The sequence below is a fragment of the Aphelocoma coerulescens genome, chromosome 1 (assembly GCF_041296385.1).
Source record: "Aphelocoma coerulescens isolate FSJ_1873_10779 chromosome 1, UR_Acoe_1.0, whole genome shotgun sequence".
In the NCBI taxonomy this organism is placed as follows: Eukaryota; Metazoa; Chordata; class Aves; order Passeriformes; family Corvidae; genus Aphelocoma; species Aphelocoma coerulescens.
In genome coordinates this window covers 18,677,851-18,695,370 of record NC_091013.1, presented here as the reverse complement: position 1 = coordinate 18,695,370, position 17,520 = coordinate 18,677,851, and the positions used below count along the sequence as shown (strand labels likewise).

The following is a 17,520-nucleotide window of genomic DNA, read 5'->3' as shown; positions in this document are numbered from 1 at the left end:
CTTTTAATTGGACTAATTCAGACACACAAAAATTACAAAATCTGAAAGAGAAATTAACAAAAGCACCTGTTTTAAGCCTTCCTTCACTAGAAAAACCCTTCGATCTATTTGTTAATGTGGAGAAGGGAATTGCCTATGGCGTCTTGACCCAGGAGTGGGGAGGAGTCAGGAAGCCGGTTGCTTTTCTTTCCAAATTACTAGATCCAGTGTCCAGAGGATGGCCCGTCTGCATCCAGTCCATCGCCGCAGCAGCTGTTCTGGTCTCGGAGAGTCAAAAACTCATTTTTGGTGGAGACTTGACAGTGCATACACCACACTCAATCAAAACCATTTTAGCTCACAGGGCTGCAGAGTGGTTAACTGACCCAAGAATAGTCAAATATGAAGCCATTCTCATGCACTCAGACCACCTGAGGTTAGTTGTGTGTACACACCAAAATCCAGCTCAATTCCTTTATGGGACCCCATCAGAAAAAGAAATTGAACACAATTGCATTGAGATAATTGACATCCAAACAAAAGTCAGAGAGGACCTGGTGGACTGTCCCCTCAATGAAGGGGAAATCCTCTTCATTGACGGGTCATCTCGAGTGGTGGATGGAAAGCGATGCTCTGGCTATTCAGTGGTCGATGGACACCAAATGTGTGTGCTAGAAAAGGGCAGATTGCCACCAACCTGGTCAGCTCAGGTCTGTGAGCTCTATGCCCTAGAAAAAGCACTCCACCGACTAGCAGGAAGCATCGGGACCATTTACACTGACTCCAGATACGCTTATGGCGTAGTCCACACCTTTGGAAAAATCTGGTCCGAAAGGGGGTTCCTAAACACCAAAGGGAAAGATATCCTACATAAGGAATTGATCCTAAAAATTCTAAAAGCACTGCAACTGCCTCAGGTGATCTCAGTGGTGCATATTCCAGGTCATCAATCGGGAACCACAAAAGAAGCTCGGGGGAACAACCTAGCAGACTTGGCAGCAAAAGAAGCAGCAGTGGAAGAAGAGGTAAAAGTGATGGAAGTAAACCAACTTCCAACTAACACCACCACATCTGACACTATTCCACAAACTAACATTTTACCCACGCCCATTTTTACTGATCAGGAAAAACAGAAATTAATTTTAATTGGAGCTAATGAGGATTCTCAAGGTCGCTGGTATTTACCAGATAAACGCCAAATTTTAAACAAAAATTTAACCCGAGAAATTCTACAAAATATTCACCAAAGCAATCATTGGGGTTCAAAGGCTCTGGCGGATCACTATCTCAGAACCTTTGGATGCACTGGTGTTTATGAAATAGCCAACCAAATAACCCGGGACTGTGTAATCTGTCAAAAAGTCAACAAAAAGGTAATGAAAAAGAACACGGGCGGAGGAATTGAATTAGCAATCAGGCCTTTCCAAAACATTCAAATTGACTTTACAGAAATGCCTCCTGTCCAGAGGTGGAAATACCTATTGGTAATCGTTGATCACCTTACCCACTGGGTGGAAGCTATTCCAACTGTCAATGCAACAGCCCAGACAGTGAGTAAGGTGATCCTCGAGCAAATTATCCCCCGTTATGGGATAGTCCACCGCATAGATTCAGACCGAGGTACTCATTTTACCTCCCAAATTGTACAACAATTGGCTCAGCAATTAGGAACAAATTGGAGATTACACACCCCGTGGCATCCACAGAGCTCTGGGAGAGTGGAACGGATGGACCAGACAATCAAGAACACCCTCACAAAATTAATGCTGGAAACAAAATGGACCTGGGTAAAATGCCTTCCACTTGCTCTTCTTAGAATCAGGACACAGCCAAGATCTGATTTGGGTTGTTCACCATATGAGATGTTGTATGGATTACCCTACCTTGCTACACCACAAGAGTTGAATGTGAAAGAGTGTGGAAACTCCAATGTACAACAATATGTACAGATAATTGCCAAAAATCTAGAGTTGCTAAGGGAAAGAGGTTTTCTACCACAAACTCCCCCACTTGATTTTAATTTACATCACATCAATCCAGGTGACTGGGTGTTAATAAAATCCTGGAAAGAAAAGTCATTAACCCCATCCTGGGAAGGTCCATTTCAGGTCCAGCTAACCACTGAAACAGCTGTCCGGACATTTGAAAAGGGCTGGACGCATGTCAAGAGGGTGAAGGGTCCAGTAACACCACCAACTGAAGAGAAGAAACCTCCAGACAAACCATCAAACTAAACACCCTGTTTGAAAGCTCCACTCAGCATCCCTCACTCCAAGTTAATAAAATCCTGTACTCCCAGTTCTTCCCCAGTTATACCTCAGTAATAAGTGCTAGCTACAAGTTGTTAAACTAAGTTGAAAATATTTTGCTGTTAATTCTGTTCTTTGTTATTCCCTTTTACAGATTCTGCCTTCACACAACCATATTGTCACATCAACTGTATAGTAAGGCTCCATTTGAAGCCAGCATTCTCTTCCAATAACAGTCCAATCAGACTCCAAAATTATGGGCACGATAACTCTAATCTTTGACAAGGCCAACCCTAAAATAACCATGAGTTTCCAGAAGCCTGAGGTCACTGAAGAACCATCTGAAGGTGAGATGCCTAAAGAAAGGACGAAAGAAGCAAAGATGACAACCCCCACCAGCAGAGGCAACCCAAATGCTGACAGCTCCTCTCGGGTATGCCAAAAGGGGAAAGTGAGCAACATCCTGCTACTAAGTGTCATCTGTCTCTGGGTCCTCTGGCCTCCCTTTACACAAGCAGCCGACAGCCGCTGTAACAGATGTTACAAGACTGTGTACCAGGCAGAAGGAGGCTCATTTCAAATTCGACACTTTTTCCGAGCACATACTTATGTTAATCCATCTTGTTATAACATAACAAGGTTGAGTATATGCTCAGAAAAAGGTCACAAGTACTGGATTGGCAAAAACATTGGCACCCAAATACATAAGCAGAAGGGAGAGTGCCCCTCCCAAGACGATTGGCTCTGTTTCAATTTTAGATACATAACCAAAACAGAAGATTTGTTGAAAAGAAAGACCTATGACACTGACCTGATCCAAGAGGTGGTCATAGAAGAAAAGGAAAAACAAAAAGAAAACAATCCTTTGATGTCAAGGAAAAACTTGTTTATTGACCTGGCAGAAAGGATTGGACAACAGCTAAATTTAACAAATTGCTGGGTGTGCGGAGGAACTTTAGAATCGGAGAGTTGGCCTTGGCGGGGAGTCAGTCTTGGACCCCCCGATCTACTCCGACTGAGTAATCTCTCCCCCACAACCAGACATGACAATGAAACCTGGCTGCTAAGCAATACTGTTATTGGAGAAGAATGCATCTGGAGGAAAGGAAGAAAATTTTTAGAAGAAGTTGGTGAGACAATATGCAAAAGGTACCTGGTAACTGATGGGCAAAAACATTGGTGGATACCTCAAGAACCAGATGTATTCTGGTCTGCAGAAAAGGTTAAAAACAAAAACTGCATTTTGAATCCTGTTAAAAAACTCTGGCAGTGCTGGGATCAAGGAAATCCATATTCTGTCCTGCCACAAATTTCCAAGTACTGGATTACAGCAGCAAGTATACAACCCCACTTCTGGGAAGCACCACAAGACCTCTACTGGCCAAGGACAATGGTGGAAAAAAGCTTTAATTATTGTTGGACTTTCCCTTACAGGACTTATTTTTCTCCCTTGTTTAATCCCTTGTTTCATCCGTCTAATCACCACTGTCGTCCAAAGCATGCCACTGATCCAGGATCTTCAAGGACAACAGCAGCGTCCACCATTCGCTCAAAAGATTATGCATGTCAATAATAGTAACAATAAGAAAACTAGAAAGGAGAGAAAAATTGCCCAGCAAGTGTGGGACAGTTTTAAAGAGCTTGAATCTATCCCTGAAGAGTTATCCACCTCCACTTAAATGCAAAGACCAAAGATGTGAACATAAGAGAAAAAGGGGGGACTTGTCATACATGAAATCCCTATTTGTGCTTGGTCTTTGCATATTAAGTGCTTTAATTAATTTGAGCTTAATATTTTTAAATTGAATGTTAAAATCAATCCATCAGTCCAGGTACACTAATCAAGTTTTTATGATCTTCCTGTGTTTACTGTATACCTTTACAAGTGTTTTAAGATGTGTTGGATGTATTTTTTGTTTTACCTGTATCTTGGTTTCAAGGCAGATTTTAAAAAACCCCAGTTGCAACAAACAGCCCAGCCCCCCATAAGCACATGACCCTTATCTCAACTAATATCACCCCTCTGACCAGGAGGAGCCATTGGTGGACAGAGATGGTCTGTCAAGGGGAAAACACCAACCGCCTTGAACCAGGGGGGTGGGCTGTGGGCGGACTGTGGGCGGAGCAAAAGCTATAACAGGGAGAAAAAGAAAGACACGTGGCTCATTCTCCCATCCTCTCCAGCTTGCTAAGGCAGTGCTGGAGAAGCCTACCCCTTTCTAGGGGCTTTTAGAAATAGATTTCTTTTTGACCAGCCAAAACTGCAAGTTTATTTTTTTCTCTACCTGAGGTTCAGAGCTGTCTTAAGCCTAAAGTTCCTGAATCCCTGCGCTCCTGGGGCATATCTCTCGAGCCATCTGGATCCCAAATTTTTATATTTTGTTAGTTTTTTGCAATTTTTCAATTTTTTTTCTGTTTTAATAAATTGTTTTAATTTCTACAAAGAGTTGTCTCATTCCTCACACTGGGCTATGTGTACAGCTGTATGATAGCAGCACTGCCCAACAATTTTAAGATATTCAATGGCTTAGCAGAACAACAGTAGCCATAGGTTGCCAGAAGATAGGCAGAACTCAACAACAATAAAAATGAAACAATTTTAGGAGGAAAAAACAGATGCAGTAACACAAAGCAACGTTGTGACTACATTTTCGAGGAGCATAGACAGATACCAAACTCTCTCCAAATCACACTGGTGCCTTTTGTTTCATACTTGTTTTGCTCAGACTACTTTTTTCCCCAATTTGTCCTAAAGATGTTCTCAGAAGTTATTTCAGTTCCTCCAGAATGTTTCTTAGTTACTTTTTAGGCAGTGTCTATAAACCAGAAGCAATAATTTCTCACACTTTGAGCCATAAGCATCCTGTGAAGAGCCAAGTGAGAGCTATGGGTATTCAGCATCTCTCACTACAAAGCCCTGCAAGTGTCACGTTTTTGAGTGGTTCCTCTTGGAAATTTGAGTTTCTCCCTGTGGTCACTGCTGGGAACATGATAAAAAGCAAATGAATGTCTATGAATAAAAAACTACTAAGTCAGCATGAATTCTTTCAAGCCTTTGGGTTGGCACAGCTGTAGAGTTGAGTTGGAGGAGTTGGGCAGAAGTTTGCCAGAAGAGAGAGACAGGGAGGGGGCAGTGAGGTATGTGCAAAAGCTCTGGAGAGAAGGATGTCTCAGAAGGAGAAAAAAATAATATCCCTGGGAGGAACTCAAACAACTACAGGTTTGTCATTAAATTCAGAACAAGCTTTTATCCCAAATCACTCTTGCAAGCTATGCATTTGCTCAGTCTTGTCTTGAACTCTTCTCTCCTAAGGATGCAAGCTGATCAGTTAGTGAGGAGGTGGTTTCTCCTTCTGTGTAAGTGGCCAAAATTTCTAATTACCTCCATGTCCTGTGTTAACTAACTTGGACATTAACTTTGATAAAATCCTGGCATGGGTGTCACTAAAGATGGTTGTTCTCCCACATCATCAAATGCACTGCAGTTACCTACAGGTCAATGGTGTCTTCCTCAAGAGTGTGCTCTGTACCCTAATCACTTCTTGCTGTCTCTCACCAGTTTTGACTAGAAAATGCATTACTCTACAGACCATGAAACTACAAGCATTTCTCCACCATTGCAGCACCACTGCTCAGCACAGGGATGTTGCACTGCTGGGCACAGCCAGATGTGGTGGGTACCACGGGAGCCAGGCAGCAGTGTGGGTGGCTCCACCTCTGAGACGAGCCTAGGAGAGTGGGAATCTAGCCTTGGGTCAGTGCTGTCTGGTAAGGGGGAAGGAGAAAACATTTTAAATCAGCCAGCAAAATAAAGGCATGGTAGAGCTGGGAAGAGATGTGCCCTGAACCCTTTAAATTCCTTTCCTGTTACGTCCTCCTGAAAACCAAAGCAGATTTTTTTTTTTTCTGTGTTCAGCAGATGCAGCTGGGGATTCATAGGGCTGTGTGGGCTCTGCACTTTCATGAGTACATGCACATATGCACACACTTTTTATTTTCTACATTAATACTGTAAAAACTCACTGTGCAGGGCGCTGCTGAAAAGCCACTATGTATTCTCCAGCACACACACATATTCTTCAAACATTTCTACTCCTGTTACCTTAGTAACAGCCCTAGGGAATCCCTAAGTAATTAATCAAGCTGCTTAGCTGTTTAAAGTTTCTTATGAGGGATGCTGTTTTCTAGCTTCTTTCTCACTGCTGGCAAAAAAAAAAAAATAAAAAAAAATCTGTATTTAGAAAAGAAGTGGCATGTGGGCTGATTGAGGGAGCCTCCTTTTTCTGTCATATGGGGGAGTTAAACGAGTGCCCATGTGCACCTTGTTAAGCATTTCTTTGGCATGTGTGTATTTACTAAGTAACTGATACTGCAAGTAACAGCTGAAGCATGAACCCCAAAGAATTTAGAGGTGCAGCTGCCAGGCTGGATTTCTTCAAATATTTCAATGTTCATTCTAGGAGACCATTCTGGTTTCTCCCTCCAGTGCCACATTCAGAAATCACTTTCAAAGTCACTGATGCAAAGCTGAGTCAGACAACAAGAAACAACTACTATCGTTTAGTCTGAGTTCCCATAAAACCCATTCTGTAGACATTCACTATTCTATTTTAGTTTGGTTTTTTTCTCTGTAGAAGGCAGTATTCTTCCTTTGTACACTAAGGAGCATAGCTGAGTGTGCTGGATTATGGAGATCATAAAGCCTGCCTTACAGAAATAAATACCTGTTGATTCTTTCCTCTAAAGCAATTGAAACTCTATGGATATGTTATTTTTATTTTTAGGATAGCAGCTAACATCATGTCAACCGTTTTTCATGGTGTGGATCCCTGAGGATTTTCCCTCGGAGCTGTGGTTCTGTGCAAACCAATTCTCTTTCCTGAGTTATCTCCCAGGATCACTCAGAGGAGCATGGCACTCCATGGACACTTTAACAAAAGTGTGACTAGGTCAGGTCACTAAATTTTCAGTACAGCGCTTTCCTTCAAGAGATACAGATACAACAACAGCAACAATGAACACTCCCAAGTCTTCACAAGATGTTGCAATTTGGATCAGTTTTCTTTGGCAAGTCTTTACAGACTCCATTGGACAAGACATAGATCCCAGCTGGGGAGACTCAGAAACAGTACTGACCAGGGAAGAGGACAATGGAAAGTCAGGTCCTTGCTCATCCTGAGTAAGCTCAATGCATTGATCTTCACCACTCAATACCCTCTCTCAGTACTCAATACAGTGGTACCAGCTAACATCTCTGCTATGTGTTGTGACAGCCTCTGAAAGACTTGCGTTGTCTTTGTACGGGATGGGAATATTTCTGAAGTCTCAAAAGTGGTCAGAGGAGGGGATAAGAGCAGCAGATACCTTTCTGTGGACTGTGCTGGGCCAGAAGGATGCTGTTTAACCTCATTTTGCTCATTTTGCATAGTGAGTCTTGACAGTACTAACCCCCTTGATGACCTGCATGCTCTGCTCTTTAAGTCTCAGGGATTTGCATCTGTTCCACCAGCAGACACCGTTTTATTTTTAGATTAGTCAATCCTGGAGTAATAAAGCACTGTATGACTGTTAGAGATAATTTCTAACATCAATAAAACTTAAGAAGTTTATTCTAATAAAGCAAGAAACATCTGAAAAATGAGAGGCAAAAGCTACGAAAAAGCAGGGCAAATATATACCAGTAAAATGGAGTTCTTAATTACACTTAAACATCATAATAGATTTCTCCAAAGTGCTTAGGATCTCAGCTGACCTTGTAGATGGACCTGCTGCTCTGTCTTCCCCATTTGTGTTGCATTTTGAGCTTACCACTTGAGAAAGCTTTCTCATAGATCTCCTCTAAAAAACCCCCCAGCTCCTTATACTAAATGTGATGACTCTCAGTTTTCTTCTCCTATTTTCTCAGATGTTCATTTCTGAAATCCTAATGGTGAAAGCAAAACACTTACCCTAGGATTTTCTCTGCCTTTACACTTCTGTGCTGTGCCTGAATTAGCAATTTCTTCTACTCTAGCCAGTCTTCTTGCTGGTTATTTTTGCATCATGACTTTTTCCTGTTTCTCTTTTCTAACTAGAGAGTGACTTAAGCAGGTCTTAAGGCACCTACACTTCAGTTCCTTCAGGTCATGTGAGATGAACCTCCCTGGTGAACCTCAGGGTCTTTAGGAACTGTTCCCAACACCACACATTGCACCAGACACGACTTTCAATTATTCCACACCTACCCCTCAAGTCCACTCTGTTCCACACCAACGGAATAGGTGTTACAGTAGCCTAGAAATACACAACTAGAATTAATAATAACAGTGGGTTTGATGTTTGTGTTTCATGGTCCAGCCTAAGGACAGTTTTCTCACTGTGGGAGTCATTCTTTGAGTGTTCCTCCATGACCTCATTGACAAAGATCAAATATCCATGAGTTTTCACAAGACCTGTAGTCATTTTCTTGTCATCTGAAACTGAAGAAATTAATATTTTTAATTGGGTTGTGTATTCCCACTGATCTCTCATATATACTGTGTATACACATACATGTATAATGGGTATTTACAGGGATCTACATACATATTCACAGGACTATTGGCAAGGCAATGCAGAAAACGATCTATGATTAGCAGTATTGCTATCGACTGCTAAGGGCAGTTCACATATGCTCAGATGGGGCTGCGAGTTGTCTTGAAAATGAGTCGACTTTGCTGTTTTCTTTCCCTTTTCTTTTGATCTATATCTCACAGAAAGTGCTTGCTTTTGCACTCTGCAAACGAGTAGTAATGAGGTCGTTAAACTTTGATGACCATCCATTTACATGACTAGCTTTGGACAAAGCTGTGTCTCGGTCTTGGGGGAAGGCAGATTTTCAGCTCTGAACTACGAACAGACTGAAGTCAGGCAATGCATTGGGCAGAAGGATTGCCCAATGAGGCTGATTATGAATTCACCTGACAAAAGATTAGAAGGGAAATTCAGATTTCTGGAATGAGAGAGAGGAAAAAAAAAAATTGAAAAAGAGAAAAAGGCCAGCAGCAAGGGAAGGAGAAGCAGGGCATGGCACAGGGCTTTGCTGTCAACGTGAGAAATGCCCTTGCTCACTGAGGAAACAGAAACAAGGAAATCTGCGGTGGTTTGGTCAAGATACCCCCATCTCCTGTGTTAGCTACATAGAGAATGATCAAAAATTTTGGAAATTTTTCAGAGTTGATGTGTCTATGTTTAGACTAGAAACTGTCAGAGAGGGGTGGCTTGTACACTGGCACTCCAGAAATCCCAAACTCTTGCAAGAGACACCAGGATGTTAGCAGGCAGGAGACAGATGCACTATATCCTATTTTGAGAGGGTCACAGGCAGACAGACAGACAAATGGTGTTCAGCAGCCAGCAAGGCAAGAAACAAAGCTGCACAGGCTGCAATTTTAGGGAGCTGAGTTACCTAATTAGGTGCTCTGGATTTTCATTTAAAGCTCATTGGAAACAAAGGATCTTTGTTCTTTTTCCTGTAGGGAGCAGAGGATTAGTTTTAATACATAAACTGTGCCTCTGACAAACAAAAGAAAAATCAGTACATAACATGACAGGTGCCTCAGCAGTGGAACATGAATGCATGGTGTGCCCAAGCAGCGGCTGCTTTCGCAGAAGTCATTGATCTTTGCCATCACCCTCTCACAACTGTGAGGTAGGCTCTGAGGCTTGCAGCAGAGGGTCACTAAACCTCTTGATTAAAATAAAAGTGTTTATTTTTTTCAAGACTGAGTTCAGGGGAAAAGAGACTCCGAGTGTCTCAAAATGGCTGTAGCTTGCCTCCAGCCTCCCGCTTGCAGACCTCGCTTGTGTGCAGCTCACTCTGCAGTCATTCCACTCTTAATCAATTTTCTCTTCCAAGTGTAAATCAATATGGCTGCAACTGGAGGTAAAATCGCAGCATTTCTAATGTGGAACATAGGACAGGCTGAGTTCCTAAATCCTAATTCAGAAAATTCCTTGAAAATCACCTTTAAGTGTGCACTAAAATATATTGCCATCAGTGATCTCCGTGAACTGTGCACCCTGACAGAAACTGAAGGACTTGGGGAAACAGACTCAGGAGGGGCATCCTTGGAAAGGGTGACCATACCCAAGACAAGACACCAGAGGTACCACAGCTGTACAGCAGTGATTCACTAGGACAGGGTCTGGGGCAAAGGTTTTCCCCTGAACTAAAGACAAACATCTAAATGAGAGTCTTGGGCAAGTCAGACTCTTTGCTGTCTCTTGTAAATCACATGCAGGAGCTGTGAAGACACTGAAAAAACATGTGTGTTAGAGAAGCAATTGGTATGTCCTCCCTGTTAAAGCTTTTCCCTCACTGTTGACTGAGTGGAGTTCAAGGCTGGTCTTCTAAGTGGTGGAAAAGAGGCATCTTATCCCAACACCAGAGTGGCTATCTAGTTCATTAGTTTATCCACAACCAGTAATTAATTGTAGCAAAATAACAGGCCTAATCAAATAATATCCACCCCTACAACCCCATTCAACACACACAGTTAAATAATACTCCAGTCTGCTTTTTCATCTTTCAGCATCCTCACCTACAGGCCTGCAAAACCAGTTTGGCTGCAGTTCCTGGTGCATCTCAATCTGTACACTGACCCAAAACATTGTCCCACTAGTGCAATGCACTCACACTTACATTGCTACGTGTGCACTGGGACATTATGAAAGTAACTTGTGGCAAGAGGTGCTGGAATAAGGAACATTAAGTGAGGAAACAGTCTATTTCCATTCCAGCTCACCTGCTGAAAAACGTTCAGAAAACACAGATGTCTGATTTGCAGGCAGCCAAGTGTGAAGTGTTCAGAAATCATTTTAGGAGCCTTAGAGTAAGACAGAGCAGAGCCAGGTGGGTGGATTGCAGTGGTCATGGCACACAATTGCATTTGAGAAGTGTGTGTGTGTGTGTGTCTGTGTGTGTGTGTGACCCCATAGTGATGAAGAACCACTACACAACAAGGCAGAAATGCTACTCCAGAGGAAGAAGAGGCCACTCCAGAATGAGAGCTGTTATTATGAAATGCAAAATCTATTATCAAAGGAGACCTCCAGAGGGGCCTTAACAATAGTTGAAGACAACAGAAGTGAGCAAAAGAAAAAAGATTATGAAGAATCTTTACTGTGAGGGTAGTGAGGCTCTGGAACAGGTTGCCCAGAGAAGTTGTGAATGCCCCATCCCTAGAAGTGTTCAAGGCCAGGTTAGATGGGGCTTTGAATAATCTGGTCTAGTGGAAGGAGTCCGTACCCATGGCAGAAGGATTGGAACTAGATGACCTTTAAGGCCCCTTCCAACCCAAACCTTTCTATGAGCCTATGATAAGAAGAAAAAAATCTGTATGAGACATAAAACTGAAAATCAGTCACCACTTTTGTATTTGATGTTTTCCGTATTCTTCAGAGAAAATTACACATTTGACTAGAATGCTCATCAAATCTGCAAGCACATCTACATTTGCTTACTTGTAAATTCACTTTTTTATGATTCCAAATGTTTTCATCTCACAGATCTGTACTTGGGCGTCACCAGTGAAGCTTCTGGTGTAGATTTCCAGCCACCTGTGACTGTAGCACATGACATCTGACTTTATCCTGAGTCTTCCTATCCACCTCCTAGACAGGGAGCAGGTGCTTAAACATTAGTAGCCAATGATATTGTAGATGTTATTTTTGGTCTGAGACCTTCAAATGGCAACAAGGAATCTACAGAAGGCCTGAGCTCTTTTTGAGAAGATAGATTATAGCACCTAAACCACTTTAGGCCCTTTCTATCAAGAAACTTCATTTCACCTCTCAGGAGGAATGAGTTTGTTGCAAATTCATCTGACAGGATTTTGTCTTTCTTTGCAGCAGACTAGATTTAGCAAAGATGACACAGAATTTCTGTGCTGAAGTCACCTAAAATGATTATTAAAATAAAAGGAGAGAAATGAGAGAAAAAACCCCAAAGGAAACAAGAGTTTTTCAGCAGTCTGTATATGTTTGTTCTGATATTAACTGTGATGTCTTTAATACTGCCCACATGCTAAGTTTGCAGAGTGCCACTGATTTTCTCCTTGACAAGATACCCTTACATCTATATTGTCTGGTGGAAAGATGTGAGTTTGTGCAGCTTTGCTTGAGACCATGTGCAGACATGAGAGGCAGCTCAATACCATGGAATGAGATAGATGCACCTTCTAACTGATCAAAAGTGAAATAGCTCATCATGATTCTACTTAAACTGCTGTCTCTAAACTCAGAGGTAATTACCCCATTGAGATGCATGAGATTGTTTACTTACCAGAGCTGTGGCGTCATGCCTGCTGCAAATTCGTTAAGACATTGCTATATTGGTTTTGCTCAATTCCCAGGTAATCCACAGGGAGGGAGGTGGAGCATAGGTCCATGGAAAGGGAGAGTCACCAGACATTCCTCCATGTGAAACAAGAAATAGGTATCTCCTGTGGTCTATCCTGACTGTCACAAGATGTCCCATGCCATGCCTGTCCCCAGCCCACGGAGGTCCTGGAGTCATTCCCCACCTGCACAGGTAAAACCCACCCTGAGCTGCAGCAGGCACAGACTTGCACAGCCTGGCAGCAGAGCACAGCCAGCGCTTCCCCAGGGGCAGGGCCTGCCAGTTCCACCACACTGATGGGTTCAGGATCTAGGATAAGTTTTCTATAGTAATTTTCTGAAGATGGAGGACTTTTTCTCAGAGACAGCCAGACTGCCTGCCTCTGAGCCTTCACAGGGCATTTCCTGGGTGCCCACAGACAGCTGAGGGAAGAAATCTCATCAAATAGCAACAACATGTATATTAACCTCACCATGAATTCCTGAAGAGAACTGCTGAATACAGATCCTGTGATAGTCCTGCTGCATTGCTTCACCAGCACCCTCCACGAGTTGAAAACATAGCCACAGCTAAATCCAAGGTCACTGCTGTGGTCTTCTGAATGGGTTTGTTGTGACTCTTGGTTGTTGCTCCTGCTGCGGGCAATTGATTTCCTCCCTGAAATGTGACTGCAAGACATAAATTTACTGTACTCATTAATTCACTGAAACTAGAAGGGCAAACATCCTTCTTCCTCCTTCATGCCCACATATTCCATTTATGGTCCCTCTTTGTGACTGGTCCTCTTCTGTCATAGCCCTAGTATCTGTGCTTCCCACTACATCATTTCTTACTTTTTTTCTACCAAAAAATAGTGTCTTCCTTACATGTTCAGGAAGATAACTTCTCATGTCTGCCACCTAGCCAGCTTTTACTCTCCCCAGAAAGTAAATAGGCCTCACACTCCCCCAGAAGGGGACAATAGCTGTGAAGAGACAAGTACTTTTTGCTGAGATTTGGCAGTCAGATACTCTTAAGTTTTCACATCTGCTTTCCTCCCCCAGTCAGAAAACAACTACAAAGTGGCTAAAGCTGGCTGCAGCTCATGGTTTACCTGCATCTCCACTTCTAATTAGACAGGTTTTTCTCAATGAGGTTACTCTGTGTCTGTTTACCTGTTTCTGGTAGCAGGCTGGGGCTGTGGACAGTCACAGCAATGGAGAAGGCAGCACAGGGCATCACCACTGTGCTGCTGGTGTGTAAGCAGCAGCGGTGACTGGGCAGGGTAAAGGAGCAACAGCTGCCTTCTCTCCCACCTTTCAAGTGGTAGGAATTAAGCTGGTGTTCCTGACATATAAAATGCAGGTTCTTGCCAGGGTGTTTGGGAACACAGAGATGCTGAAAGATCACATCCTCCTTTCCTTTCTGAAAGGTCGTGACTGATGGAATTAAATTTATGACAGACAATTGCACCTAAAACAGGAATGAGGGAATAGTAGGGTTGTTTTCCCTTGCTAAATTGTTGAGCTTGTCCTAACACTTTACAGCCTGGTTCACCAGCTGCGCCTCCGTCTGCGAGTGAGGGAGCCATCCCACTGTGCCCACGGGACTGGGACATGGAATATGATCTTTACGGACCACCTGATTTTGCCTCTTAAAAAGGGAACACACAGGACTGCTGTAACACTTTTAATTAACTTCTTGTGCTCAGAAATTCTCAGCTGATTTTGAAGGAAATAGACCAGTTTGCACAAGTGGTGAATTTGGCCCTAAGAAAATAAACAGTTATCTCAAAAATGTCAGTCTTCAGTAATTTCTCTGGACATGCCCTCATGGTGAACCAGACAACACCAGAAATGATCTTAGCTTTTTGAATGTCAGTGTGGGCGATGAATTAATTTTCAAGAATTGTATGAGCTTTTGTTATGCATAAAAGATTATTTACAGCAAGCTATTTTAAGTTTGAGCTGTAATGGGAACAGACTGACTCACGTGCACTGCCTGTTATAAAATCAATCCAAGTATCTAAGATGGTCATCACCTTTGTAGATGTTTTATGTGGAGGAGGAATATGTTTAAGAAGTTATTAGCTGTTAATATGATCCTTCCAGGAGTGTTTGTATATAGAATTTATTAAGCTTATTTTAAACTTGGATAACATCTTCAGCATCCTCCTCTGCATATTATGCCTGTATTTATCTAGGAATGCAGTTGGACTTCTCATCCTGGTCTTCCAATCATGGTAACTCTGTATAATCAAATCAATAAAGGTAAGTGGAGCTACAATAAAGCAGTATTCACATGATGATTCACAGTTTAGGGTATCAGCTCACTTACTTTGACAATGCCACTTTCAAAGGCCTTAGCCAAATTAAAGCCATGCCTTCTGAAGAAGGAGAGATGATTTTACAACACTGTTTGATGGTTTTGAGGTTCATATTTCAGGAATTTCAAATGTCATTTCAGTTTAGGAAAACAACAGAGGACATTTGGTCAGAGTGTAGCTTTGGCCAGTCCCAGCATCCTGTAGCTGCTGGGCACTGAAACCAGCCTGTTGCAGCCACAGGCCAGGCAGTGACATGCAGCAAAGCTCAGCTCTTCTGTATTTCCTGCTTTCAGTGTGCTCAGTTGTACACGTCTGGCCTGTCCTGCAAATGAATCCACATGAGTCATCACAGCAACGAGTCGCATGAAAAGAGACCAGCTTTTATTGTAGATGGCATTTCTACTGACTTAGAGCAGAGAGATACAAGAGCCCTTCATGGCCACATATTTCAAAGGGAATCTCTAAACAGGAGAAGAAGGAATTTTGCAGACAAAATGAACAACTCTAAAGCAAATTTTGCTAAATTGCCTAGAAGCATAAGTATTGGCTGCCCAAAATACATTTAACCCTTCATATTTTCCCCCAATTCTTTCTGTTATTAATCCCATACAATGAAACACATGTACATAATCCTGAAAACATCTCATATAATTCAAAACAGTATCTGTTTCTATTTAAGGCAAAGTGAAATATGTGCCACAGATGCAGGACTAATTTCTGCTGTTGGAAAATGTCCTTTTCCCCAGGCATGCAAATATTTTAGCTTTTTTTCCTGCTCCCGTACAGCATGCTTGCTCAAGCCTAACTTTCCCTCTCTGTGTAAATAGCATCATAACACTGGAAACAGAAGATGATTCTGTCTCTCAGCTAGTTTTCCTGTCAATGTTTTAAAAACAAGGTTCCTTTTAGTGACTATCTCAGTCACCCAGCAGCACAGTTTATCAGAACAGTACTAGGTAATTGTTTCATGAGAGTCATTTCTGTCTGTATGAGCGTGCTCAGAACAAGTCTGACATGCAACTAGATAAGCCAAGACATATGATTTTTTTATTATTATAATGTCAGTCTGAATAGCATTACAAGAAAGATGCTGAGCATCAGGAATATTGCAGTCATAAGAAAGGATGACATTCCCAGTCCTAAGTGCCATTCAGTTGCAGGGCCTCTGCATTATAGAAGAGGGAAATGCAGCCACAGCAGTGTTTCTCATTAAAGCCATCACCCTAAGAATAGCTATTTACCATAATTTATTTTGGAGAGGAAAGAGATCAATAACTCAGAAACATCTATTTGCTGTCCTTCATGTCTCCCTTCCGGTTTGTAAAAGTCCTTATTAACCTAAAGCTTTTTAACAACAAAAAATAAAAAAAAAAACAACCAAACCAATCAGACAGACAAAAAAAAAAAAAAAAAACCAACCAACCAACCAACGAAGGAATCAAAGCCCCCAGAATTTTACACAGCTTTATTTTCAGCAATCCAGAGGGGTATCTGTCAAGGGAAACATCTGTTCTGAGCTCAGGAAAGGCATGTGCTACGCATGAGTGGAGCTTTTCAGTGTCATGTGACTGAACTGCTCTGGTTCGTTTATATGACATTTAACAGTCCTTGAACACAACACTCACATTGGTGCACATGAACAGAGCTGGCCATTGGGGTGCTCATAATGGGGAACAGAATATATAAATATTCTTTCTTTATATTTCATAAACAACTCAGATGAAAGAAAAAGAAAAGGGCTTGATAAGAGAAAAGAAAGCAGAGTTACATACAAAGAAATTGCCAATAGAGCTGAGATAAAAGTACAAGTTGTCCTTTCTCGTCTGGCAGTTCCTTCTTCCATTATTCACAGACAAGAATCAGAGCAGGCATAAAACATCATCATGTAAGATCACTGTATGCTGCACCTGATGGTGAGAGTTACACCTAAACGTGGGGACTGTCTCAGCTTTCTCAGTACAAGCCAGACCTTTCCTCTTCCTATTTTAAAGACATCACTGGGCCATTTACAAAAGCATGAGTTCTCCCTGTTATCACCTGCTACAGTCCCTCTTCTGTTATGCATAATAAAATTTACATATCCAGGCCATCTGCTATTTTAGCAGGTGAAATTTGTAGGTAAAATAACATAGCATAAAGGTGTTTGAGAGAAAAATTTCACATCATGCGCAGGTGTACAATTTCTTCTTTGGATGCTGGAAACTGCACTTAGGCAGCTACTGATAGAAGAGCCACACGCACAAAAGGAAGAGAATGTGCAGAGTAGAGGTAAAATTGATTCCTTGTTGCTTTGCAATGACAATGAGAAATCAAAACAGATACCATGAGAAACTGGAGTTACCTTGAGAACAAGGTAGATTCCTCATAGGCACCGTGCCTGGGATGAACAGCATGTTTTGGTCCTCATCCTTCTGGTGATCCGTCACCCTTTACCCATCTGCTCCTCCCTTGGCAGGGCTGGCAGAGGTCCACATGCACCAGTGTCTCAGGCAAAGCCCAGTGTTACACTGCAGGAGCTTCCCCAGTGCTTTGAACTCAGACCCAGGATTCTGTGGAAGACTTCCTTTCACTGATTCAAGGACAGTGATGATCTCTGAAAAAGAGGCAGAGCAGGCAGCTGGCAGGGA

At 42.2% G+C, this 17,520-nt stretch overlaps 1 long non-coding RNA gene across 5 annotated transcripts in view; it reads right to left on the bottom strand.

Annotated features, from left to right (window-relative positions):
* Positions 1–17,520, bottom strand: part of LOC138104342 (uncharacterized) — a 50,162-nt gene that overhangs the window by 9,689 nt on the left and 22,953 nt on the right. The window contains exons 3-5 of one of the 5 annotated variants that reach the window (XR_011148022.1): positions 17,235–17,486; positions 13,061–13,256; positions 12,538–12,772 (exon numbers count right to left, since the gene is read on the bottom strand). This is a non-coding gene — a long non-coding RNA (uncharacterized lncRNA). Of the gene's footprint in view, positions 1–12,537; positions 12,773–13,060; positions 13,257–14,761; positions 15,216–15,291; positions 16,238–17,234; positions 17,487–17,520 lie in introns of those variants that run through there. The other 4 variants (XR_011148024.1, XR_011148028.1, XR_011148023.1 and 1 more) reach the window with 4 other exon arrangements.